General features: G+C 42.6%; 1 protein-coding gene across 4 annotated transcripts in view; it reads left to right on the forward strand.

Annotated features, from left to right (window-relative positions):
- The window catches only part of LOC115611170 (calcium-activated potassium channel subunit beta-2), a 150103-nt gene that overhangs the window by 34351 nt on the left and 88991 nt on the right, over window positions 1-26761 (forward strand). For 2 of the 4 annotated variants that reach the window (XM_030493651.1, XM_030493652.1), the window contains exon 1: window positions 12972-13554. The exons of the other annotated variants lie outside the window; for them this stretch is intronic. The gene's annotated coding sequence lies outside the window, so the exon portion shown is untranslated. Of the gene's footprint in view, window positions 1-12971; window positions 13555-26761 lie in introns of those variants that run through there. 4 annotated transcript variants of the gene reach the window in all.

Genomic DNA, 26761 nt, shown 5'->3' on the forward strand with positions numbered 1-26761 from the left:
CTCTGCAGATGTTCCTATTTTTACAGACCTTTTCTAAACTTGTGTGTCAGGACTGACTAACTTCTGCTCCAGGTAGGATCTCATCAGGCCTTGGATCAGCGATGTTCGATGGATCATAGGTTCACAAATTCCCTCTCCAGGATTGCTTGGTACACCTCAGAACAGCTAACTTCACTTTCTTCTCCTCTAGAATTTCTAAAAGATAATCCCCATTTCACAGAAATCATGTGTGGCACGATTCTCCCAGTGTTCAGCCTTGCCCTTTGTACCTTTCCATCCCTCTTCACACTTCCATCTCTTCTGCTGCAGCGTTTGAGACTACCCCATCTTTTTAATACAGTTTTCTGGACCTCCACTACTGTGCTAACCCACTCTAATTTCATTTTAGCCACAAATGTTAACGTGTCTCATTTTGTGCCAGGAACGTTAGAATTATAAACGCAATCAACTTCCCCCACCAACCCTAAAGGAAGTCCGGGGCAGATACTGCACCCCAAACGCATTATATACTTTCCCTAGCTCTCCAGAGATTTCCTGCACAATTCCATTAATCCCTGTTTCTCCAGTTTGACTAATCTTTTCACTACGTCTAATACCTTGTAGAAGACCAGAGAGATTAGATCTACTGCACGGCTTTTGTAAAGAAAATCAATTATCTTATCAAATAAAATCATCAAATTCATCTGATACAATATACCTTTGGTAAAGCTGTATTGCATTCTTTTCTTCAAAAACAAGTTCTTTTCCTTCATAAAGCTTTGTGTAACGTTGAGGTCAGACAAACCAGCCTTTATTCACATTGATCATATTTTTCTCTTAAAATATACTAAGCAAGTACTATAGAGAGGGGTGGAAGGAGCAGTGTTCCATCTGGAGACAGATTCCCTGCATATTGGCTCCAGCAAAGCCACAGCAGAATAGCAACTAACCTCTATTACTTGCTTTTCTACCTTTCTTTATGTTTGGAGTTTTGTACATTCTTTAGTTCAAAAGTGGTTTGAAATCAGGCTTTTACAGTGTCAAAGTACAGAATCAGGAGTTTAGGAATCAAACAGACCAAGTTCAAGAAAAAATAATGTACAACCTGTATTTCCACAAGACCAGCAAGTACAAAATGCTATATCTTTTCCCACTGCAATTAGGGAATCTGTTCCCTAAAACAGGCCAGAGAATTGCAAAATGCATAGAAGCAGGTGCTTAGAAATTAAAATAAAATTGAGAATATTACATGTGTTTTTTGTTTGGGTTTGATCCAGTTTTCTAGGTGCTGCAGCTAACTGACTATTAGAGATACACAGTCTTCTGGCTAGGAATCTAATTCTTAAGCATCTCTATATCCAGCAAGACACTGGCCCAGAGAAGTTGTGGATGTTCCATCCCTGGCAGTGTTCAAGGCCAGGCTAGGTGGAGCTTTGAGCAACCTGGTCTAGTGGAAGGTGTCCCTGCCCATGGCAGGGGGTTGGAACTAGATGGTCCTTAAGGTCCCTTCCAACCCAAACCATTCTATGATTCTATGATATCCTTTGGTCATGCATGGAAAAGGACATGGATTTGGGAACCTGATAGGCTCCTATGTGCTAAATTTATGTTAGCAAGTTTTTCATATTAACATCTTTCTCTCCCTTGCTGTCCCTCCTCCCTTCATCCTACTCACCCCCAGCAAATTCTTTTTCTTTGCTCAGCCAGGGCAGCTTTTTCGCTTTTCCTCCTCAAACTTTTGGTGCCCCTCCTTATTTTGTGATATTACTGTATCTTAGGATGGCCAGATGTGGTTGTATCCTGACAGATAATAAACAGCACCAGCTTTTCACTGATCTAGTCTGTGAGCAAGCCCTAAGGAAATCACTAGCCCGCAAGAGGTACAGTTTACGTGAGGGAAGAAGATGGGGGCAGAGGAGAGTAGAAGGCCTTGAGATGGAGGGGCTTCAGTCCCAGAAATGCTGTGCCTTGTGCAGGTTACATCACATCTTTATGCTTTGTTTTTTGCTTTCTTGTGGCTGACTGTCTACTGCAATGATACACTCCCAAGCCTGCTCCTGAACACCTTTGTTCAGCATAGCGCTTGGCCAGAGCTCTGCATCTCATCTTCCCTCTTTATTCTCCATGCTGAGATGTAGGAGACTGTTTCAATAAGTATTGAGAAACACTGCACAGGACTGCATTATGGCATTTTACTGTTTATATTACAGACAAACAACAAAGTTGACAAGTTAATGAAAATTAAGAAAAATGAGGGAATTTCACTTGAGCTGTTCTAGGAGCTCCTCAAGCAGCCTTGGATGGACAATTAATCTATTCTTATAAAAAATAAAACGAATGGTCAGTGACTGGAATTAGAAGAGAAAGTAATGAAATTGAAACATGATTATATCAAAGACATACTCTAATAGGATACCAGAGTCCAGTTGAAAGTCCAGGCAAATTTGAACTTAGTGGCAAAGAAAACCACTCTCTGTCTCTGTTTCACAGAACAGTTTTATGAGCCTAGTAGGGAAATTTTAACAGATCTGATTATGCAGAGGGAAAAGCTCTTGTCATAATTAACCTGATTCAGAAATCAGATGCCAGCAAAGGGGGAAATTTCCTTCTCGTTTGTATTTCTGTCAACCCACTGAAATCAGAGGGCTTCAGGAAAGTTTTAGACTTCCTTTGTAAAACTATATTGCTTGGCAGTATCTGGACTCAGATTTAGGTGGTTCTCCCAAGATACTCAGACATTATTGAGTGTTATTATTAAATGGACAAAAGATCTCTGGAGCAAAACCCCACTTCAGGATTTAAGTTTTTAAGAATAAAATGTGTTTGTACATTTGAAGTCAAGAATTATAGCAGAGAGTAGTAATTGTACAGTAGAGAATATATCTCATATATATCTTACCAAATATGTAAACACAGAATCTTGATCCTCTATTTCCTTAAAAATGGCTATATTAAAAATTAACGCCATGAAATTTCTTCACAGTATCACAAATATTTCAAGATATGTCCTAGTAGCTAAAATATCAGTAATAAAATACTGAAATAAAATACATGAATAAGTTTGGGACTACAGTGGCTTTTCGTTCAGTGTTTGTACAGCTCCTGACACAATGGAACAGTCCCTGAAAGGGAACCCTGAAAGGACCAAGCCATCCAAAATAATTAATGGACATGATTGAGTTCTTTGCAAAAGACAGGAAAAAAAAGCAGATCTTCAGCGTTTGGACTTAAACCTGTACTATCATGGTGTCTGGGAAAGACGTCACTTGCTACCTACCAGTCAAGTAACACTGGGTTCCTAATTGGCTCCAGATCAATTATTCTTCATGTTATCCCACATTTGGCAAGGCCAAATTCTGCCCATTTCCACTGGCACAGGTAGAATTACCTCTATCAACTGCTGAAGAGTTGCTCTGTATTAATGCAGGTGGAGCTGAGAGCTGAATTGGGTCTCCATTTCTTTACCCCTGTGAAAGGTATAGTTTGGATTTCCTCCGTCTTGATATCCTACCTTGACAAATGCACACAAGTATCTCATTACTGACCTCATATATGAATGCAGCCCCTGCCTTGGCTCCCCACTAACTTTTCTTATAGAGGATAGAGGGACAGCAGCAGCAATGCCACCGCTGGTGTTGCTGGCTGCCCACCCATGTGCTGGTATGCACCCACACTGTCTGCCTCCCACCGACAGGCCTTTGTTTGGAACAGCTTTTCACACAGATATTTTAAACCCTGCAGGCTGTATGCAAGGCAGACACCCATCACTGACACAGGGCATCGAGGCTCCCACACCCTGCAGCCTGGGGGAGGTTTCAGTGCCCTCTTCACTGGGAAAGGCTGTACCACACTCAGGCAGGAAGCTTGAGAAAGCAAAGCCTCATCGCAAGGTGCTTCATGCTCCAGGGCCATCTCTGCCATCCCCAACAGCCTCTCAGTTCTCCTCTGCAACAGCTACACCATACTGTGCTCGTGCATGTCCAAACGGAGAGAGCAAACTGTGTTTGATACTGAGTAGCATCTTTCACACTTGACAGGTCTCCCACTGAATTCTTCACAAGTTAAGAGACCTACCTACTCACATAGGTTTCCCAACCCTTCCATACCAGCCAGCAACTAAACTTGATCAGAGCAGAGGTTTTTCACTGGACCAAGAGGGACACAGACACTTTGCTTGTTTGGTGGACTTGCTCCTGTTAGCATGATGAGACAGCTGAGGGGCTGTTATTCTATTGCAGTTATCTACCTCCATTCTGCAGACAGCACAATATGTCTGAAAAGCCAGGCAGGTGCTCCAAGGAATCACCCTTCCTTTGCTAAGGGATTAAGTTAAAACTTGCTGCTGGAGGCTGAGCATGGCTTAAGCCCAACAGTCTGTCGGGGGTTAATGACTCCACTGACTGCACCAGGGAGTAAGGCGAAGCAGGAGCCAGTGGGCATCAGAGGCAAAGAAGGGAGTTGCTTTAGTTCTCTGTGCAAAAATTATAACAGCTTTTGGGGGGGTGAGGACAGGTAAATAGACATGCTGTTTGAGATAAATGGGACCCAGGGGATATTTTTTCCTACACCACCATGCTTCCCCCAAAGGGTATTGCGTTTCCAGGCATTGGGTTTTTTTACTAGTTTACTGCACCAAGAGATAATTGAAATATAAGCAGAAGAAATAAGAAAATACATCCTTCCTGAAGTGGTTGTGGGGGGGAATGGATTGGAGGAACGAGTCAATGGTTAGAGACGCAGTGTGTACTCCTCTGTGTGTGTGTGTTGAGGCACATTAGGGTGCTTTCATCTTTAAGCACAGGCAGCTGAGGCCAAAACACATCCTCAGAGCCTGATCCTGCAACATTCAGTGGGTCACACTGGCACTGGGGCATTAGTTGCAAAAATAAAGACTTTCTGGGACTATTCTTACAGGTTTGTTTTATTCACTAGCCATTAAAACATAGCTGGTTTCTGTGGTCTAGAGTTCCAGCTGGGAGCCCCTTCAATAGAAGGGTAGATTTTGTGTACTGTCTGACAAATCCTCACACAGTGCTTTTTGCGAAGGATATGATCCCTCGTCCTGATAGGGATGAACTCCACAGCTTGCAGTGCAGCTTCTGCACCTTAAATTTCACAGTTTTAGAGTCAAGGTTATTTCCAAGGGTCCAAAAATAGAGCAAGTACAGACACAAAAATCTAGAGAATCTACTTAAAACTCCTCAGAGTAAAGGTCAGATTACAGGTGTATTTATGGACAAGTTGTTCCTTTTTCTTTTTCCTGCTTTTAAAATTACCTGAAGTAGAGAAACAATGCAGCATTACTTCAGTAGGCATAATGAGCATAAAATAATTTCAAACAGATGTAAACAAATAGCATTAGGTAATGAAAAACAGAGATAACTCACTGGCTAAATTCCTCTGGAGTCCTATTCGCTTCAGCCTTTGATGATACATTAATATTTTGCATATGCAGAGTTGAGAAATGTATCAGAGAGGATGGGAAAAAAGAGATTTATCAATGAAAAAAAAAAAGCATGTTTATGCCAAAGGAGTGTCCCTTTAGCCTGTGTTAAAAGCAAAGCTTTATAATTCTGCCTTTTTCCTCTTGGAAAGCATCTGCTTGCTTTCCAAATACCATTTCCCCCCCCCCATATCATTTATCCATAAGCACGTCTTGTGTCCTCAGCTGCTTTGGTGATGGTTAAGAGGTGGCAGCTTTGTATGGGGGCTGTAAGCTTTTCACACGGGGGAAATAACTTTGTAAGAAACCCATATATGTTTTAAGATGGATGTTTAAGATCAGATGTTGCCCTCAGTGGTATAAATCCCAAACAACTCTACTTCAGTAAATACAGTCGAATCCCTCTGGTCGCTCCAGATTTACACAGGAAAACTGAGAAAAGATTTTGAAGCTTGGTGAATTTTTTGTATTCACGAACATAAATCCTCTGTCGGTAGCTTTGGTGGGAGCCACACACCCTGCAGCAGCTTGTGAGCACCTGATACGGACTAGGTCAATAAAATCAAAAAGCTGCATCTTGTGAGAAGTTTCTCCTGTCCCCACCTGCCCGTTTTCTCCAAATAGGCAGGGCTTCAAACTCAGCCCAATGTCCCTCCTGCTCCCCAGCTGCTTCTTCATCCTCCAGGCGGGGCAGCACCACCTGCGCATCCCACGTAAGCATCCATGGTGGTCATAGACACAAAAGCCAGGGGACATCAAGACACAGCTGGGGGAAAAATGGAAGAAAAATTCTCTCCTGACATCCCATTCCCAGCCTGGCACAACCCTGAACCCTCCTGAAGGGTGCAAACCCCTAGCTCTCTGCACAGTCCTGCTAATTAATGCACAGCATGTCCTGGCTTTAGCCTGGAGGCAACTGCTGCCTCCACAACCTGAGAGGAGGTAAGGGCCCATCGTGGGTGAGGCGCTGCTCTGCCCTTCCTGCACAGGCATGCATCTGCACACCTCCGCAACTAAAAGGCAGCTCTAATGCTCATGCCGGAACAAGCATTATGAGATGTGTTGCTTGTCCTCAGTTTAAAAAAACTGAGGGGGCCTATGGAGCCAGTGAAGTTGTGACAGCTGTGGTGAGACCTTGATGGCTCTGACATCTTGGACACATAGAAAATAGCCTTTCCTTCTGGGTGCCTTTTAGTCCAAAAAAGAAAAGTAAAATGTCTGCAAGATGGTTGTGAGGACACTGCAAGGGAGGTTGTGCCTTCAGGAGCAGGCATATAAAACCAGCAACATACAGTGTAAAACACACTGCACAGTATGGAAGCTACTTTAGGCAGTTTTAGGCTCTTGCTATTCCGAATTTAAAGTTTATCAGGAAGTCAGCAACAATATAAGCTTAATGAGACTGGATTTCAGTCATCTTGTTTCAGTTCTCAGGTAAAGCTCACCAAGTGCTTTATAAAGACAGAGGATTATTCTTAGCTCACGAGTGGGGAAACTGGGGCACAGTGCTGCAAAATGGCCTCTCCACATTACAGATGCTGAGTCCCAGTGTGTTTACCTGTCTGCTTTTGTTTTTGCTTCATTGAAAACTCCCCTCACCCAGGCACAGCAAAGTCCCCTTCCCTCCGCCTTTGCATGCTCTCTCCACAACTTGATCTTTCACACCTGGAGTGCAGAGCTTAGCGTACAGCACCAAGTCATCAAAGAAACCCAAACAGGTATTTCACTGATGCAAAAGATGTTTCAAAAAGAGAGAGAACAGAAATAGCAGCATGAGCTTCATCAGAGAAGTGACTATTCCACCAAAGCAAAGCAGCAGCTGAGTAAAGAATAAAAGGAAGACCAGATTAAAGGAGATATTTGAATCCTGAAGAAAGGATTGCTCTGCATAGCAAATGATTTGCAGGGGAGTGGAAAAAAGGCGAGGAAAGAATTATCTAGCAATATCTTGCCAAAGTGGCTGGAGATGTAATATTAACATAGGAATAGGAAAGCGTGGATAGGAAAAGCCATCGAGAGCTGGTGGAGAAACAGCTAGGCACTGTATGTAAAATCAGAGAGTATTTAAGTGGCCAAATTGGGTTTTCTGTGAAAGGTGAATAGCACAATGTATTATCTATCACAAAGCAAGGAAATCACAGCAGCATTGATTGGAGCAGTGCTTCAGGAAATTATTGAACAAGTAAGAAACAGCCTCTGATCACAGCATTCCGGGAGAGGAGTAAATTTGGAGAATTGCACACAGAGCTTAGACCAACATGGGCTGCAAATGTTTGAACAGTAATCCATTGCTTAACAAATGGGAAAGCAGCAGGCAGCAATTGCTGCTCAGCAGAACTGTTCAGAGCAGGAAACCATCTCTGCCCAACAGTTGCACACAAAATCAGGCTTTGAAAGCACTGGTACTGAGACCCAAACTGAGGAGTGTAAAATCAGTGAAGCGTGAAATCCAGCTGGAATTACTCAACACTCACTCTGGAGACCATTCCCAGCAACTGAGTGTGCATCCTCAGATACATCTTTTACTAGCCTTTAAGCAGTAAACATTCACTGGGTCCAGCAAGCAGCATTGTGTAAGCAACCTGTTTTGTTGGATTCTATTTTGTTGCCATTCAAACTTATAGTCCATCTTCAGCGATTTACTGAAGAGGATTGGGCACACCAGAAAATTGTTTAATTTCATCATCTCTGCCAAAAGAATTCAATAGTTTACCCATCATTGTGAAAGATGTTCTTTGAGTCTGGATTTCCCCTCCAAGTAATCATAAAAGGATACCTGACCTGTGCCTGAGCAGAAAACATACCAAAGTCAATAGAGGGGCCCCTGTTTGCACCAGTAGAAGCAGTCTGAAGAGAAAAAAAGGATTTATTCTGATAACTGTCTTAGGTGTGCCACATCTCTGCTGCTCCTTGATACCACTGAGGACTAACACTGATGCAGTATGTAGAAGCTTTGATGTTTCTGAAAATTAGCTCTGTTTTATGATACATTTGCTGTAGGTAACATCCCAGCTGGCAAGTATTAATTAACTGGCACATCTAGAAGTGCAGGAAAAAAGTAAACTCTTGAAGATGGAAAGCAAAGGATGGGTTAAAGTCTTTATTTTTGCCAGCAAGTATATGTACTCTGTTCCCCATCCGCCCCCATAAAGTATGAAATGTAGCAGATGTTCTGAGAACAGCTAGCCTGCAGACTCTATATAAATGAAGGTTGAGTTAGGGAAGAAGGCAGAATAATGTTTACAAGAGAAGAGCAAGAAGATTTCCGACACCTGGGCAAGTTAATGATGGCAGATGGCAAAAGTTGAAGGCAAAGAGAAGGAGCAGTGCGCACCAGCAGCTGTTGAACAAATGGGGACTAGAAAGGCCTCCACTGAAACTGCACAGGAAAAATTCAATACCGGCAGTTCTGTAAGAATGATAGTGTGAATATGCAAAGAGGAGCCTGTGTTTTAACTCCTTTGACAACTATTGTCAAAAGTACCCAATGGATTGTCAACTAAGGAGATTTTCACAGCAAGAAGCCACCTATTTGCATCAAATATCATCAGCCTGCAAAGCAGCAACTTCTGGGTCATTTAACAACACTCCAGATGTAGTTATTTTCTCCTAGGCAAGTGGCTCAAAAAGAGCTATGCAAGAAAAAGACAGAATTAGCATGTAAAGGGGGCCAATCACGCAGCATGTGGAAGTGATTAGCTAGTCAGTGTAATACAACTCAGTTAAATGAACAGATTTCCAAGACACTTGGGTGTCCTATGATTCTCAGCATGAGAGAGACTGCAAGACTATGCCCAAACACAGGATTGCATTTCACCATCGGTAAACAAGTGATTTCTGACTTTATGCTAAAGATAATTGTTTATGACTAGTCACTCAGAATAGCCTGAGTGCTTTCCTGTGGCAGCATGTCAACTATTGCACTGTGAAGCTGTAAAAGACACAGGTGCTGCCTGTTTTACCACTGGGAAAAGAAGGAAGACAGCCGGAGCTGTAAATACAGGGACTGACGTCAACCAGCTTTCTTGATAACTCTTTCATTTAGAAGACAGAGATGGGGTTAATGCACGTAGCCAAGATAGCTGTTAGGAATTTATCTGCCCCTAGATTAGAATCACCCTTTTTAGGAAATAGCTGTCCTCTGCAAAACTCAGTTCGAAGTTCAGGCACCATAAAGCCGAAGAGCATCTAGACACGTGTGACAGAATTTGGCCTCTTTAGAATGATCCTTCTTATTGTTAAGACTAACTTTCATTTACACTGTACTTATACATACTTAATATAATCTGTTACCTGTCGTGTGCATCGCATCTGTGTATTTGCCAGGATAACGCTGCAGTGACCACTGACACTCTATAGAGAGACCCAACATGGAAGAGCTATTGACAGACCATTCTCGCAATTCCTTTAATACCCAATTCACACCAAGTATCTATGGATTAGTGAGACAGCCTGCTGTTGTTTCAAAAAGACTCAGCAAGTGGGTAGAAAGAATGCTGTCTGATAGGTATGCAACTTCAAAACAAATTCACACTGTTCCTAGAGAATTTGTCACCACAGGGGAAGAACAGGTAATTGTATGTGAACCTGCAGCTTTAATTACATTGTGTACATCCCTATGCAATTAGAAATGTGCATTTGTAACAGATAGCTACACTTTCTAGTTATGTATCTACCAAATTCTTGTTATAATTAGGATGACTCATAATGAAATTATGCACTAGTTGCTCCATTCATTATATTGTTTGACTTACAGTCAGCATGCAAACTACAAATCTCCTGAATTCTTCCCATCCATCATTCTCCTTGGCCATTTCCTAAGCAAATGCTGGTCAGAAACAGAGGCATTTTAAATTATTGCAACTCCTTTGCAAGCAATGGGTTTTCTCAAAGAGGGTCTGCTGCTGCAGGGTTGAGTAGCTATCTCAGCTCCTATGGGAGTCAGTAGGGTTTTGCTGGTGGAGGGCAAAGCATAAGTATATGTGTGCCCTCTGTTTCAACAGCGCAATTGTACTTTGCAGCATTCTCACAGTCCAGGAAGATACAAAATTGCCATACCAGATCAGAGCTCCACCACTCTTTGTATCTTCTCTCGAGCAAAGAGCGGATTGGTGCATCAGAAAAATGCAACAACAGTAGAACCCTGGTAAGGATAGAGAGAGCAGGAGTTCCAACACTGATGGGACTGATAGCAGCTGCTGTTACTGTTCAGTGATTAGAAAAAGCCTGAGGAAAGGGCAAGTATTGCAGAATATCTCCCTAAAGCTGAACCATTTTGAACTAATCAGCCCCTATATGATCTTTCTGATCATTCCCTTTTAGCCTAATCCTTGCACGTTGAATAGTTTACCACCACCACCCCACCCCCCCCTTCAATTACCACCTGACATTAATAAGGACATTACTCAGCCCTCCCAGGTAGTTATCAAGTGTAGGCCACATCCAGGTGTCTTTAACCTACTGCAAAGGATTGAAGCCTTTGGGATTGCTGTGGCAGGGAGGTCCATGTCTAGTTTGTTTACTGCATAAGGGAGGAGCTGGGATAGTCTTCCATATTTTTATGAGCCCCCAGTTTTTATCAGCATACATAAAGGAGGAACTGTGGACATGGGTTGCAAAGATCACGTGCTTTAACCTGTCATTGAACACTGTTGTGTCCAGTTCAGTACTGAAATATCACAAAAGATCATCAAGAAAGTCAGCACCCCTAAATTTGTGTATCTCCAATAGGAATCTGTCTAATGTCTCTTGAGCTGCTGTGTCATACCACTTGCAAATCAATTGCGCAGTGAGCCCCTTAGTGAGACAGAAGTATATTGCTCAGGACAAGGAGAACTTTTTTTCCCCTTTCTTCTTTCCTGCCTTAAAGTGAATGTAGTGCTTAGGAAAGATGCTAGGTAGATGGCAGTGAAAAAATAAATTGTTCACAAAGCAGGTATTGTTCTGGCAGCCATGCTAGCAGTCAGCATGTGATTGTGCACCTTGAAATTCATGCCTACAAAATTCAAAGTCCCCTTTGCTCCCACCGATTTTGGGAGAAGCTTAAGGTGCTAATAATCCCCCACTCTAAACGGAGAAACAGAACTGGAGCCCCAAGACCTCCTCTCTGACACACTGACTGTGTAAAGTGCAGGGGTGCAAAGGGGAAGAAAGGATGTCTGAAAGGGATATCAAGTACAGGCATGGGGAAGCACAGGGTGTAAAGGCAGCCCTGTTATGAGCAAAGCTAATTCAGGGGCAAATGTCATGCTTGTCATAGCCCCAGATGTCCCCATCAGTATCTATGGCTTGCTTGCACCAGCAACAAGCTTGCTTTCACTCAATAGTTTCCATGAAGGCCAATTCAGGAAGAGGAGAGACCTGTAGACCACACTGAGCACACATGCTGACATGGTGTTTGGTAAAGCCTTTGGCAGTGAGGGCATCTGGTATGCTGGTGGCAGGAAGTCATGTGGAAAAGGAAAAAGAGGGGTTTAAGTTGGCCACTTTTCCCTCCAGGAACTAGGTAGAACTTACCAGCTGGTTCAGCACAGACCAGCAGCCTCTTCTCCTGCAAAAGCAACTTTCAAATAGTCTGTAACAGTCACCAGTGTAACACAAATCCAAACCAGAGCTTCTCAAAGGAGAAGACTCAGACCTTAACCAGCCCTCAGTGCCCTCAATTCCAAACATTTAAGACCTAATGCATATTTGCTATTAGTGTTCTCCTAACCCCTTCGTTCTGTATGGTCTGAGGCAGCCACAGCTGGGTTTTCACTGTGATCTGCTTTGCCCCTAAATCTCATTTAAATGCTTTCCATTTCTGAGATGTCTCCATGCATGGTATTTTCATTGTAAGCCAAGGGCTGTGAACTAGATGGTACCAAAATTTCAGGCAGGTGCTGAACAAGCAGCAAAAGTGCTAACTCCCACTTGCTCTCTCCCAGCCTGCCTTGGCACTAACTTATCTCTCCAGTCCTTCAGCCCACGTGCCGTTGCTGCTGGCACCATCTGTGCTGGTGGCTTTTACTTTTGTCCACTAGGGACCACACTGGGATCAGCAACACTGAACTGACAGCAGATGTTAACACGCATTGATCCATCTTGACCTGGGCTGATTATTAACTGACAACCAAGAAGAAAAAGGCTCCAAGATCTCAGAAGAGCACTAATATCTCTGTCCTGGGATCTAGCGATGTGTACAGTTTTACTGAAAACAGCAGTCTCCAATAACATCCTCTCACCACCCCTCTTCACCACATCACAGGCACCGCAAATGCCGTGCACTGCTCGTTTTTCTTCTGCTTATCATTATCTCAGGTGCTGTCAACTTGCAAATTTAGACTGTAAGACCCTGCTATCTGCAAACTGTATTTTGTCTTTTGGGAAGTGTAGCAGACATCTGTCACTCTGTAAATACAAACCACAGTACAGTCCATACATCCCCCTTCTTCACTTTGTGCCACATCTCCCTTACAGAGTTTTATGAACTTTCAGCTGCCAATCGCTGCTTCCACTAACCCCTGCGACAGCGTCGGCTCGCGGTGGGGGTGGATGCTGTCACATTCCTCTTGCTGTTCACATCAGTCCTGAGAGCTACAGCACCTTCCATTCCCGCGAGTGATTTTCTCCTCAGTTTCAAAACAATGTGTGAAACCCTGCTCTGCAGAAACAGTAGCCTCAGTAAGTTTAAGGATGACTGAAGCTATTTCGTCTGCTGGGGAGGTTTAAGAACTACGGAGGGATGAATGGAGTTGGACGTATCGCTGCATTTCTAGCAGCCATCCTATTACAGCACTGAATAAAAGCAGGAATGACATGTCTAACCTAGGTTAATAAACCCTACTAAGTGCAATGCCTTAAAGGCACTATGAAACAGCCTTAAGTCAGCTTGAGATAACTAATTTCAAGCATGGCTGTCTAGTGTGCCTGTCATTCCTATTGTCCTTCCAAACTATTTCAGACATTTTGAGCAGGGAGTACTAAGCTATGAGTTAGCAGGGGTTGTGACATTAATGGTCCAAAAAGGTTTAAGCACCAGGAGGGAACAATGACAGCGCTTAACAACTGGTGGCAGTTTGGAGGATTCTGCTGGATCTCTGTTTATTAATAATTAGGCTTCGCCTCGGAGGAAGATGTGACAACTATCGGAGGTAGGATTTGCATGAGAAACAAAGGGAGCTGTTGCTGTTCGGTGCCTATTGTTTGTGTTTTGCTCACTGGCTTTCTGAGCACAGCCAGGTGCAGTCGGCAGCGGAGAGGCGGCCGTGGGGAGGGGGTGATGGGACGGGGGGAGAGCAAAGGGTGGAAATACGGTTGATAGTCCTGCGGTTTATGGCAGAAATGCCTTAAGGACAAACTGGCTTAAATCTAGCCGCCCGCTGAGTGTGCATTCCACGTTACCATTCTCATGGAGTAAAACACATAGAGGTCATGCAGAAAACACTTTACTCCTTTTCTACTGAGCCAGCTGGGCTGTTTCTGAGATGGGAGGAGAGGAGAAGCTGCCCTAAAATAAATGGGGAAGAGGAAAGCTATGGAGCCTGTAAGATGAGAGAGACATGCTATTAATGTCTAAAATGTGCCTGGAGTGCCACCGATGTCATTTGAAAAGGTGAAAACAGAGGCGGGGGGTGGGGGGGTGTGTGCGGGAGGGATTTTCTGGGTGAGGAACTCCTTAGGTTATAACCTATTGCAAAAAAAGGCGCGATGTGTCCATCCATTCTGCATAATCAAAGCTTCCTCTGCACTGTTGGCATTGTCTTGCTGGACGAGAACTGTAATTTCAGACAAAAAAACCATACGATTTCCTCCTGTGCCACTGCCAGCCCCTGGCCACCTTCCCTCCCTCTGAGAAAAAGCAGTGTGGGAAAGGATGTAAACAATGTTTAGTTGGATGCTGAAAGGGTTGCAAGTGAGGGCTGAGGGGGGAATGAACACCCAGTAGTATAACAGGAAAGCTTCCCCTTGAAAAACCTTGTTTCTTCCCAGCCAGAAGTCCAAGAGGTGATATGCAAAGTTAGAAGCCTCATGTACTTTTTGATGATGCTCCTGTTTATCATTACCAGCCAAGAAAATGTCCAAACATGAAAGAGTCAGGTCTGCATGGCAGAATAGGGCAGTAGAGGTTGCATGGGGTCCTCCTCAGTGCAGGACTGCAAGTTTGCATTTTTGTCAGTGCATATGAACCCCACTGAGATAAGTAGCGAGAACTTAATGAATAAAAATCTGACGTCCCTGCATATGCAGAATCCTTATCACTGGTGTATTTGATCCGAGTGTGATGTTCCCTGTGTTGATGAATTTTTTTGACTTGTGTATTAAAGTTTCATTCCCAAACAACAGAGACACTTAAGAGTGAGTATTATTTAGTAACAACAAAATGTTCTGCTTGTGGAAATGCTTCTCATAGGAACACTTAAAAATGCGCTTAAAGAAGCGAAGAGTCATATCTTGCAGTAAGAGGTATGGTATGACTTGCTGTGCTAAATTTTAAAATTAAGGTTATGATACCATTTTAAATCTACTTTAATATGGGTGTCATTAAGCATAGTTTACAATACTGTTGTCAAAGGCTCACAACTCAGAGAATTGTGTTAGACTGATTGTTTTCATTAAATCTTCATTAGAATAAGAATCCCTATATAGCAGGGATTTACCCAGTAATTTGAATTTACTCATCCTAACTAATGTCCTCTTTAAAGAGAATTCAGTGTATTATACTACATTGTAAATAGGTCATGTTACAATTCGTTTAATGACAAAACACCGATGACAATTTAACAGCGAAAGTGCTAAATGCATTTAGTCAAAGTAAATACAGATTGTGCCAAAAAGAAGCAGCTATATTGGATCAGGATGGGTAAGAATTCCTTTTAAGAAACGTAACATAAATATTCTCCATTTGATCCAAGCAACAACTTTTCAGTCAACTGCATTACTTTGCATTGCAAATTGGGGGGGGGAAATCATTTTGACCTGTGTTATATACACTACTCAGTAACATAATGATAACAGTGAAAACTTTCTCTCAAAGAAATTGTTTCTAGTGGTTTGCAGTATGGATCAAAAAGGTATTGTGCAGAGATATTAAATCTGTGTCAGAAATGAGCAATGCATGTGGAAATCAAGTATGTATTTTTTCCTTCTTGTCTCACTTCTGTCCAGAGGCTTAGACTATTTTACTTCGTTTTACTTCAGTGCCTTTCCAAGGGAAGGGGCTGAATAGCTAAAACCACAAGGAAGCCGAAGACTGAGTTCAGCCTGCACCCAGCCACAGAATTCTCAGAGGACTTGGGCAAGTCCCCCAACCTCTTTGCAAAAGGGGCAGGGTAATAGCCTTGCTTTACGACTAGTACGCTCTCCTCACCTTTGCAGAAGGCGTACTAGTGATGCAATGGAAATAGACAGTGGTGCTCAAGGAATGAGACTGAACGTAGAGCTCCAGATAAAGCAAAATGCTAAACGAATTTTTGTAGCAGGAGCAGGTTAATATTTCAGGCATTTTCAAATGCAAAATAAGACAATGCAAATCCTGTGATCCAAAACTAAATCTGTTTTCAGAACTAGTCCACTTACAAAAACTTCTGCCAGGAGCAAATATCCATTCATCTAGGGCCTGTCAGAAGTGACTCCAAATCTTTCAGCATTCCCTTTGCTCCATCACTGTAGAGCAGATGCTGAAGCAAACTGCATCAGATTAATTCACTGTGCTGAGAAGCAATTTCTCTGTTTTCTTCAGAAGCTCAATGAGTGCTTTTTGCCACCAACCTCACTCACCCTTCTGCTTATGGATTGTCTATGGAGCTCATGCAAGTTTCTAATTTATTTATTTGATATTTGGGAATTTCTTCAGTGAATAACTCTTGGCTTTCATATCTTTTGGGAATGTCAAATGTTTGCAAATTCATGCTGTGTTGCTTAGTTCAGTCATGTGGTGTTCCTTGATTAGATGATTTGTGTAGCTAACTTACAGAAAGCGAATTGCAAATTTCACAACCAAGTATACTGTTTCATATTGGATTTCCATCACTATCTGAGCAGTCAGGTTTAAAATTCATGTCTTGCAAGTAGTCATATGAGTAACACATAAGCACTGAAGTGTTCCCACTAGACAGATGTGAGAGCCAGGTTAAACAGCTTTGTTTCATATGAATATTCATGAAAAGTGTTCAAATTCTTGCAGCTCTGTTAAAATGAATAGTCCACATCATCCATCGCACACTGCATGGGCCATTCTCTTACAGTGCTTGCTACGTCCCTGTATTCTCCCTAACTCTCCCTGTGGAAACTGTGCAGCCAAACTAAAAGGAAAAAACACCATCATGGAAACTTCTAAATTTTCCACATTGTAGGCTCTCCTGTTGTGCTTGTCTTGCACATTGCATGACATGAAGACGGCTAACAGGGAGGAGAGCAAGAGAGCATCAACAGTGATGCAGTGAGTGCAGGAGAGAAAACATTGAAAGAGTAGACAAATCAGGGTGACCACTGGCAGAGGAGGGGCCAACCACACAGACAGTGTACACAGGAGGTAAGGATTGTCACAGTGTGAATACATAAATACACCAGTACAATTTTTAACAATGAATCTAGTTAATTTGGGTCATTAACACTAAGGTTTATGGTCTTACCAGACCCAGTCCATGGCAAGCCCTGGAGCTGTCGCTCCCAATTCTTCCCTGTGCAGGTGCTACATGGATGCTCACTACAGGTGCAGTCAAGCAAGGGGGTGATGTGGTTTAACTTTTGTCATACAAGGGTCTGATGACATGCCAAGGAGCTGTGGAAGACTTGTGAAAATAACAGACAAAAAGAAAACTAACTAACATCTGGTGCATGGTTTAAAAGCAGTGAAAATCTGTTGGGCAAAGAATTTCTGTCGAGTGCTTTTTACCAGAGGTAAAAAGAAAATCATCTGTCAAAACACCAAGCTCTTTTGACTCAGAAACAAATGAGGAGGAAAAGGTTATAAAACATGACTATATTTTCCTTTTGAATTATTTTCATGCTGTACTTATGCCATATAGGAGGAAACCTCAAGTCTCCTACTGAGTGAGCTATGTTGTCCAACTACTTTATGTAGAAAGTCAGGTGTGTGCTGGATCAACAGGGTTGCTGTGGCTGCACGGAACCAACCAGCAGTGTTACGACCCCATTAGATGGCCTTTTTTACATTTGCAATTATTTTAAAGTCCAACCATCCTAGATATTTATTCTAAAAACAAAAATGTGCCTAAATTGCACACAGCAAGCACTGTGTGCGAGGCACACAGGGAGAGCCACTATGGACAATACGCGCACGCTCATATTCTGTCAGAACATGTGTAATACCACATAAAAACTGCTTGGGGAGAGTAAGAGAATGAAGAGGAACTAAAATCAAAGCAGACATAGAGGATCTTTGCTAGGGCAAAAATTGACTCAATGTAGTCTGGAATAAAATCCTAACTTGAAACTCCCCTGGATACTACTAAAACTCCTATTAGGTCTTCAAATACTTTTTCTTTATTAATATAAAACTGTCATATTCCCCATAATTAACCCCTTCTCTGCTTGTGCTAAGCAGAATAATTTTGTATGGACTGCTTTTAAAGAAGCAGTTAATTCTTAAAGGGAAAACACAGAAAAAGTCAAATCCCATCTCTCTGCCCACATTGCTGGTTGCCCCTCTGGTCCATGCTTTGGTGCTTCTGACTCTTGGTTGAGAGCTAAGAGCTCCTCACAGGGAAATACAGCAACATCTTGCAGCTGTAGCATCTTCTTCTAAGATCCTTGAAAGGTTGGAGGCAGCAACAGCCACAAGTGCACCTGGGCATCCCCACAGTTTATTTATCATCTACTTCTAGAACTTCACAGGAGAGACCTGGCAGCTCTGAGGTCCTCAGCAGTCTTTCGAAACTACTCCGGTAAATGCACAAGCTCCTTAGGTAATCATTTGCATCACTGGACAAAACCTCATCAAAGCTTGCACCAGCCTACCCTGCCTGCTGAACCCTTGGCCCTGATCTTCACCACAGCTCCCCATGACAGGGAACTGGAAGATCCAGAAACAATGGGGAAGGTGTCTTTCAGGGGAAACTAGCTGTAAACCTTAAGCATCTTCAGAACACTGAAAGGGGGTTACAGCAGAATCCCCAGACTGCAGACATGATGGGCATAAGAAGCCAAGACCTTCACCCTGGCCATTCCCAGGTAACCAGCAATTTTGAATGAATTCAGTGTTTCTCCTGCTCTGCATGCCACTTCATTGTTCTAAATCAGCCACTGCCAGAAAGTTTTTGAAGACCAGAGGAGACAAAGGAGCATTTGTCCCATTTCCCCACTTCCCTTTCAGTGATCAGAGTGGGACTGAAGTTTCTGCTTAAACTCAAAGTGGTTTATCTGTCCAAGGTCACCATCCAGGCACTGTCCTTGCATGCCTGCTGAGGCACGGTACCAAAGAAGGGACAAGATAACATTGCCTGCATTAGAGAAATGTTGCAGAAAACATTCGATATACTTGGCTGTACTTTAATTGCGGGCAAGCTATTTTCCACCTCAGCAGAGTGGTACTCCTTACTGACAACCATTAGTTATTTGCAAATTTAGACAGACCTTATAAATGCCAGGCTCCTGAGTGAATAAATAATGTTTCAGAGCAATAATTTGAAATAAGTCAAACTAGGAATGGTGAGAAGACCAGGAGTATCATCCCTTTGGGACTCCCTACCACTTCTAATTAATATCTGGTACTTAAAGCATCACAGCCCATGGTTAAATCAAAGTCAGAAGAAATAAAGGATTATTAAATCCTTCCGGAGGTTTGTGTCCCTCTCCATCCACAGTGATCCTTAGATCCTTAGATGCCAAATAGACTGACTCTCTGGCCTCGGTTAGGAACATATGATTTGGGGGGGGGGGGACAGCCCAGGGGACCCAGCAGCCAGGCTGCCCTTGTAGCTTGCCGCTGTCCAAGGGCTCGCATTGTCCCTTTTTCTCCCACTGTCTTCCCATTCCCATCCAGCCACTCTCTCCTGCACCTTCCCAGGCCCTCCTGGCCTGCTGGTGAGCCAGTTCGGTGAGCCTCCCAAAAACTGTGCTTTGGTTTTGGCTGGCTGAGGGAGTCCAGTTGGGAGCAAACAAGCACCAAAGCTGGTGCAAGAAAAGCAGAAGAGCATAGCCAGGAGTGAGGTATGAGGAGCAAGGAGCAGTTGCAGTCCTGGCATGGCTAAACACCCTTAAATTTTTCTATCCTAATAACTTAGTGAGGCAGCTGCAGAAGGAGGCTTCAGATAACCACATCTTGACCACAGCACCAATGAGCACAGACAAGCTGTTGCGCTTTTTTGCTCAAGAAATATAGAAGATTTGAGGGGCAAAAAAGGACAACAGCTTGTCTGTGCTTATTGGTCTTTGATCATTGCGGCCCATCTAGCTATTGAGGAGCAGTTCTTAGGCTTATTAAGTTGAATTCCAGAGCTGCTGATGTGATGGTGGAAAGAACAAATTCAGCTGTGAAAAACAGTCCTTGCAAAGCAGATGTAAGGAGGCTGTGTTCAGTCTGGAAAAGAGAAGGCTCAGGAGAAACCTTATAATTGCTTTCAGTACCTAAAGGGGACCTACAAGTAATCTGGAGAGGAACTTCTTATGCAGGCATGTAGTGATAGGACAAGAGGGAATGGCTTTAAACTGAAAGAGGGGAGATTTAGATTAGACATTAGGAAAAAAATTCTTCACTATGAGCGTGGTGAGGCCCTGGCACAGGTTGCCCAGAGAAGCTGTGGGTGCCCCATCCCTGGCAGTGTTCAAGGCCAGGTTGGATGGAACTTTGAGCAACCTGGTCTGGAGGAAGGTGTCCCTGCCTATCGCAGGAGGGTTGGAACCAGATGATCTTTAAGGTCCCTTCCAACCCAAACCATTCTATGATTCTATGATTTGGCAAAGTTTACTGATCCAGGAAATAAGAGCTTCAGGAATAAAGCCTAAATGGAAACATCACTTCAGCTAGGACATCTTTCAATTCCTTAAACAGAGGATATGTATTTCAAGGCATAGGAAGCGACAATCCAGGCAAGGAACAAAGGAAGTTCATTTTTAACCATAGAATTTTACTAACTGAAGCATCTGCAAATGAAAGGTCCCCTGACTTTTGAAAAAACCCGTTACTGATGCATCAGGGTGTAGTGTAAACTTCTGACAAATTCCCCCTCTTCATTTGCTTCCATATAAGATGTTGATCTTGCTGCCACTTTGCTCTTTAAAAGCTCTGCTGCTCTCCTAATTATTAATTGCATGAAATGTGTATTCCCCCATCTTGCAAAAAGCATCACAGGACATACTCTCTGGTTGTGAAATCCACAGAAAATCATATTTGGTAGAATTTAATTAAGATAATCCAGTAATTTGTGGACAGGTGATTTGGAAGGATTTTGTCTCAGGTAAACAGGCTTTGAAAAAAAAAATAAATTGCTTTTATCTCTTCTTGCTTTCTGTTTTAGTTGTATTTCAAGTGGATTAGTATAATCTTTCCCCAGCCAAACTCCACAGCCCAGTCTATTCCGTCATTGTTCTAATTTTACAGGAAGAAAATGACTGAAAGCAATTAATTAAAAATCTCTTCAGAGATGCATGTGGATGCACTTATTCACTAAGAACTCACAAAATAACTGTGCATTTTAAAGCAATTTATCTGGTGCATTAAGCGTGAACAAGATGTCTTTGTTAGGTACGCCCACCTCTAGATGGTTCTCTACACGAGTATGCTTGTTGTGTAGAGATATCTGCAGTAATTCAGCTCAGTCAGAGAGGACCCCCTTTTAAACTAGGTTTGAGTTTCTAGGCGGGTTTCATTTTTCTTTTTTTCCTGTGTGCTGAAGTCGACTGATTTCAAGTGAGGAGTCTTTCCCTGCTGGGACCTGGATTGTCAAAATTCTGTCATAACACCAGAAGCCCTAACTCTGCTCCAGAATCATCCAGAGAAAATTCCCAGTATTTGACAACAGAAGTTTTCTTAGCAAAGATATTTTGACAAACTGAAACATCATTTCCTGAACGCACAGACAACCACGTGGAGGACAGTACTAACACAAACAGTAAACTACTGGCAGGAGTGAATTTGTCATCAGCAAGGAGACACAAGTGTTTTCACACTAAAACCTTGGACTAGGCTATTCATAACTCTTAAGGTTGATCAAAAAGGCAAACTCCCACGTTGTAAGGTTTAATTGATTTCCTATGAACCAAAAAAACCTATAAATTTTCTTGAATTCTGGGTGAGGGAGAAGGAAGTCAGGACTCTTCACTTCAAAGCTGTGCACTTCCTTAATAAAATTCCAGCACATCTGTGCTGTGAATGCAAATAAGTGCTGGCATCCAGCACGAGGTGCAGAGGTTCTCCTAGCAGAGCAGGAAGAAGTTTCCTCCACAGAGATCTTCCTGCTCTGTGGTGAGAGTTCATGTACAGAGTCAATGCAGCAGCCTTGCTAGTCTGCAAGCACACTTCCCAGGCAATTTAAATATACCTAGAGAGGTTCCTAGAAAATTTCGCATACTTCACCTCTCTTTTGAGCAGGAAATCCTGCTCATTTTCATTTTCCATTTCCAGCAGGACAAAGGAATTTTTTTGTCCTTCTTTGTTTCTAAGTTCACTTATACCTTCTTCAGCCTCCATTAAAACATACTGCTGTCTACTCTTTTCCCTCTTTGTCTACTCTTTCTACTCTCCGCTCTCTTGGTTCTATTTAAAAACCCTCACATATCACAGCCTGCTGGTCACTAGCCAGGTATCCAGATGGTACTTATGTACCACATTGATAGGTGCCTCAGAAATAGCAGACAGAGTGAGAAAAAATATCACCAGAAGGCTTCAGATGCTCTTTTTGATAAACAGCAATTGTAGATCTTATTAGCCGGTCCCCTCTTTCAGAGAAGCTGGGGAAGCAACAACAGTTGCAGTCCCACAGAGAAAATACGCAAGGACACATCTCTCGCTGTCGGGTTTTAGCTTTCCACTCAGAACAGTGTCAGGCAAATGGCCTGTCTATCCATCGTTCTTCTTTGAAGACACCAGGTTTTGTCTGGGTTTGAAGGTTTTTCTCAGTGCCCATCATCATACTGCCTCAGCACCACCGCGCTGTGTCAACTACTTTTGCACAGACAACTGGTTTAAAGAATAAAGAACAAACACCGCTCACCTTCATTATGTGAGTATCCCTCTGGCAATAATCAGGCTAATTGCCTCAGTAAGGCCAGCAGGATTTGGCTCTAAATCAATGACAGAAATGATTTAAGCATAAGTGCATGAGTTCCTTTACAACTCCAAGGCCCACTTGTTAAACATTATTTACATCTCAGAAATGCTGTTTCTTTTCTCTCTTGCATTTGGCAAGGAGAAAGATAGAAAGATTGAGGTGTCAGGAGCACCTGTGTGAGTAGGCAGCTGAACCCACCCCAAATTCAATGTCAGGGAAAATGTGTCTCCTTCCTCTTTGCTGAAACACCTCTAGAAGTCTACCCATGGGAACTCCAAGCTACATTATGTCTGGAGATCCCACCAGCCTGTGCATGTCCTTCTAGGGATGGCACAGAACTGCAGAGGAATCTGCCAAGGGAACCATTGCCTGAACCTGCTGCATCTGCATGTTTGACTTCTACCTTAAAGCATGAGATAAGATCCTTTAAAATATTTAGCTTGCTCAATAGAACTGATATATTCTCTATTTACCTATAGATGTTTCTAGGACTTTTTTTTTTTTCCACTCGTATTAAGCAATCAATGTGTATAATGTGGCAAATGCTTGAGCATGATACAGAAGTACCAGCAGCTTCATTCTAGCAACTGGCTCTAGAGAGGGCAGGGGGCAAAAATCCTCAGAGTTGGCTGGTGTGCTGCATTGTATGCTCCCCAAACCAAGGTACCTGAACTAGGCACTGATAGGAAAGGCTTGAAATCCCACCTTCACCAAGGGATATGTGGCACAGAACCATCTGTCAAGGGCAAGACCTTCAATCGATCTTTTAGAGAACTGTGTACTTTTAAATAGTGTTTTGCAGTGTTTCAACTGTTTCTATACCCACAGGCCTCATGAATAGCCCCAGTCTAGGTCTGTCCCATAAGCAGAGGCAAGCTATTCCTGCTTGCCATGTACCTCAGTGCAGGAGAGCCTTTCTGTGACCCACAGCAGGAGCAACAGCTGCCGTGAAGACGCACTGTGAGCCTCTAGGGTCTTTAATTAAAAATCCAACATGCTTATGGAGTTTAGTGACCCTAAGGGTTAGGGAGGAGTTAAGGTGGTCAAGGAACACTGTTTTGCACCTACAATCTGCCTTGGTTCTGCTGAGGTGTTTAAGCCTCTTACTGGAGCTAAAGCTTTTTCGTAAGTAGTCCCAGTTCATCGCCTCCCATCTTACAAAAACCTCTACATGTCTCTAATGATTTTCACTGTCAATCTTAGCACTCTTTTTAGATCCATTAAAGACTTTATGAGGTAGAATGACCAGAAATGAAAAAAGATTCTGAGGATAGAGCATGCAATTAATTTATGTTAATGGCATTGTAGTAATATTTTCAGTGTTTGATTTATTTTACATTCTGTACACAGCTGAAATGCTGATTACTTCTCTATTCCTCTCTCATTTATAGAACAGGCACTTACATTGGGCTCCACAAATTTATTCTAAGGTCTGTCTCCAAAGCAGTTAAAATATAATTAATTTAAAATCCACTAACACACAAGAAGTTGAGGTGATTCTTTCCAATCAATCTTACTAGAATTCATCAATGAGCTTCACTAGCTGTCATACTTCTCATACATTTGTCTTTGTAAAGCTCCTCTGGCTCCACTAACTTTGACACATTTAACAACTGTTAATACTAAAAAAAATCCCGCCCTGTAATTTCTATTGAACCACACCACAAGCCTTAGAAGCCCCCCATTTGTACACAAATAAATATCACGGTTGCCTGCAACGGCAGTCCTTAATGACTTTTGCATTTATTTGTACTGATAACTTTCATTTCTTATGCACATCAGAGATATAAAAAAGTTAAGTGTGCCAAGATGTGTTAGTTTACAAAGGCAATCAGAGAATAAATCTTACTGCTTAATTTTTCCTTCATAATATATTCTGCCTTGAAAGCTATATTAGGTGTAAATCACCTTACCCTAAAGGGATTAGAATATGAAAAGTATCCCTCAGTGATGGAGGAAAAAAAAACACTGACTATTTTTATGGAGGAGTTCGGTAACAGAAGAGATTATACAGCATGGTGCCAACAATAGCCTGAGACTGAGCACAAAAACCTTTTATAGTCCTGTTTGTTAACTAAAGATGAACAAACTGTTTTGGACAAAGAACAGCCTGATTCTTGTCTCAAAGTTGATACAAAATCAAATACAAGTATTTCATCAGAGGTATGACAAAGCAACTTGCTCTTCTGTTCATTACAAGGTGGCTGTACACTGCCTTATTTTGGCTGGAGGGAGACAGAAATACAATATCACAAATTTGAGATCTGCTGAAAGCTGGAAACACCAACAATAACAACACTTTATCTTCAAAGAGTTGCTAAAATTAAGGGCTAGATTTTCAAAGCAGCTTGGCATCAAGAGCACCTTCAGACTTCCTTGGGAAATGGAGAACCGAGAACATGGGCATTGGTCTTTCATTTTCAACTTGCCTCTATAAACAACTAGCCATCATCACACCTTTCCTACAGGTTAGAAAACAGGCATGATGTGGGCAAGTGATTTTATCTGAAGGAATTTCAAGGTTGCAAAAGGTCACATAAATCTGTTTTGTAACAGTGTAACCTAATATCAAAAGTCTCTATATTTTGTGATTAAAACCTGGCATTTCAAGCAGAGGCACAGGAGCAAGTCCCCAGCATGAAATCTGAATGTGTATCTGTATATTTGGTTCATGAGACAGCACAGCTGGTATACAGCAATATTCATAGACCTTCATGCATGATACATAATACAAAGTAGTAACTGAACTAATAAGCATAATTTTATCTAATTGGCATATTTTTATGATTTATGTGTGTCATGGTAGCCAGTTAAAGCCTTGGATTGTGCCAGGTGGAAGACAAGCATATAGCCATAAAGATCAATTAAATGCATTTAGACGTTGCATATGAATGCAGCACTTGGCAAAAGACATCGGACAACGCCATGGGGACTGCCCAGGCTATGGGATGAGAAGCAGCATCCCATTTCTCCCATCCCTGTGAATGCACCAGTGGACTTCGGAGAGGTACTGAGAAGGGCCCTGCACGGGCAGGAACCTGCTGGGGAAATGAGCTTGACAGGGCTGAAGCCCATAAACATCGCACCATATCATGATATCTGGCCAGTGCCCAGGCTGGATTTCAGCAGGACTGAGCTCCTTGCTGCAGCCAAAGCCTTCCCACAGACACTTCTCATTCCATTTATTGTCCCCCTGAGCAGGACTGCAAATCAGCTGCAGTCTGACAGGTCTGAGTATATCTTTCACAGAAGAAATTGAATACCAAGCATATGTACATTCGCTGTGTTAGTTTTGCACCTAGATACATATTTTTGCAATGTCTCAGAGGGACAGGGCAGCAATTAGCTGGCCATATTTGAGATACCATTGCATTATCCTGCTGGCCGTTCCATTTTCCTTAAATGCAGAGGTAGCCATTGTGCCAAGCCAGCAATGTGCAGTAAGCAAAACCATGCCAGCTCCAGGTAGTGTAGTGTATACTGTTATGAAAGCAGTAATCTCTGGCCACCTTTGCTCTTGCAGGCTGCTGGCCATCCTGCAGAGTCAAGTGTGTTGACCTAACACTGAGTATAGCCCAGGACAGTGCTGAGCAGTGAACAGGCATTGTGCCTTGTACAGGGAAGTTTGCACAGACCCCAGCAACTAAACACGCACACACGTTCCCTCTGGCTGCTTCACATTCCTGGAGGGCTTATTCATATTTCTAAACTATTTGGTGTAAGCAGCAGAGAGGGATGAAAGATTGGGACAGCAGCAGCTGCAACTGAATTGCCCTATCACAGGTACTGAATGATAACTTTACAGCTATCTGAGGCTGGCTGGGCAATTACTAGTATTCTGGGGTGGAGAGAAGCAGAGCAGTAGTGGTCTGGCCAGGAAAGTAAAAGCTAGAAGAATAACTGGCAACCATACTCTTTTCTAGCTCTTTCTCTCTGACCATTTTTTTTTCAGGGGGGTGGAGGCAGTGTGGGTAGGGATGTGTATTTAAGGCACCACAGGAACCAGACCACCAGCTCTTCTTTCAAAGAGCTTGTTGCCTGCCATTAAATTGTGCTGTCTAATATCATAAATCCAAAAGAACAACATTTTCATTCATAAGATTTCCTAGTAACTGTAGGCACAAATCTT

Source organism: Strigops habroptila, chromosome 8 (genome assembly GCF_004027225.2).
Source record: "Strigops habroptila isolate Jane chromosome 8, bStrHab1.2.pri, whole genome shotgun sequence".
NCBI lineage: Eukaryota > Metazoa > Chordata > Aves > Psittaciformes > Psittacidae > Strigops > Strigops habroptila.